The sequence below is a fragment of the Ictidomys tridecemlineatus genome, chromosome 1, assembly GCF_052094955.1.
Source record: "Ictidomys tridecemlineatus isolate mIctTri1 chromosome 1, mIctTri1.hap1, whole genome shotgun sequence".
In the NCBI taxonomy this organism is placed as follows: Eukaryota; Metazoa; Chordata; class Mammalia; order Rodentia; family Sciuridae; genus Ictidomys; species Ictidomys tridecemlineatus.
The window spans coordinates 187,100,848-187,102,485 of record NC_135477.1 but is presented as its reverse complement, the minus strand read 5'-3'; the positions used below and the strand labels follow the sequence as shown (position 1 = coordinate 187,102,485).

The 1,638-nt window shown below is 39.9% G+C and overlaps 1 pseudogene; it reads right to left on the bottom strand.

The window, feature by feature from the left end:
* Nucleotides 1–477: 477 nt before the first annotated feature.
* Nucleotides 478–1,408, bottom strand: LOC144367254 (olfactory receptor 14C36-like; annotated as a pseudogene).
* Between the last annotated feature and the right edge of the window lie 230 nt (nt 1,409–1,638).

Below are 1,638 nucleotides of genomic sequence, written 5' to 3'. Positions count from 1 at the left end.
TTTGATTCATAAATAGGGTGAACATAGGGAAGTATGGAGGAACTTTAGATTGTGCAAAAGGGAGTGAGGGGAAGGAAGGATGTGGGGGAGAAGGCTGTCAAAATGAGGCAGTCATTATTAACCTATGTATATACACTTATGGTTGCACAAACCGTAAAACTCTGAATCATATACTACCAGAGAAATAAGAAATTATACTCCATTTAGAATAATCAGTTAAAATGCATTCTGCTGTCATGTGTAACTAATTAGAACAAATAATTAAAAATAAAAATGTATACAATGATAAAATTACAAATTTTATGAAGTATCCATGGAAAAATATGGTAAATCACAAAAAAGATATCTTATAAAATAAATCAGCTCCTAATGATGTGATCCCAGTGTAGGCAGGATTAGATGGAAATTCCAGATGTGAAGAGCTTTATCTAAGAACCACAAACAGGGAAATGAGGACAATCCTGAAATGCAATTTTATCATTTCCCTGAAAGCAACTGTCTTTGCATTACTCTCCTCACAGCTTCCTTTACCTGCTTGTTCCTGAGACTGTAGATGAGAGGATTCAGGAAGGGAGGAACCGTGGTGTAAAAGGCAGAGAGAACATGTCCTGGAGGGTGTCAGAGGTTGCTGATGGTCTCAGATACAAACTTGTGATGGAACTGAGGAAGACTGACACAACAAGGATGTGAGGGGTGCAGGTGGAGAAGGCCTTCCCTGGGGCTCTGGTGGGAAATTTCAGCACAGCAGAAAATATGTGAATATATGACATTATTATTATAGCAAAGCAGCCACCACCAATGATTATAATAGAGACAAGAAGAAGGACCATGTTGCTGGTGGTGTCAGAGCAGGAGAGCCTCAGCAGAGAGGGGACATCACAGAAGAACTAATGGACCATGTTTTACTGGCTGAAGGACAGCTAGAATGTGTTCCCAGTGTGCACACCTGCATACAGCAGACCACTGAGCAGGGAAGCCAGGGTCATGCAGACACAAACCTGGGGTTCATGATGAAGAGGTACTGAAGAGGCTGGCACATGGCCACATAGTGGTCCCAGGCCATGATTGTGAGAAATAGCATCTCCACATATGCACAAAAAATGACCAAGAAGATATGTATTGCAGAATCAGCTACTGAAATGACCCTGTTGCCAGTAAGAGATTTGACACAGGTATTGAGGACAGTGACAGAAATGAAGCACATGTCTAAGATGGACAGGTTCCTGAGGAAGAAGTACATGGGTTTATACAGGTGCTGGTTAGCAGTTGTGACTGTAACAATGAGAAGGTTCCCTAACAAGGTACCCAGGTAGGTCATTGGGAATGCTGTGAAATAGAGGAAACTCAGATTCCAGCCATCAGGAGAGCCCAGGAGGAGAAATTCAGTTACCATTGTGACATTGGTCATTTACTTGAAATTCTGGTTATTTGAGAAGATGAAGAGTTAAAAAGAGGAAGTAAAAAAAAACCTGTGTGAGAGTTCATTGTTTAATGCTCTGTAGTTTACTTACCTTCATCCTCCTCCATAAATACAATTCAATATTATTTTGCCATTACCTCCACACCTAATAACTCAAATTATAAAGCAAATTGTAATAATTTTTACATTTGTATGTAAAGATCTATCTATATCATGTT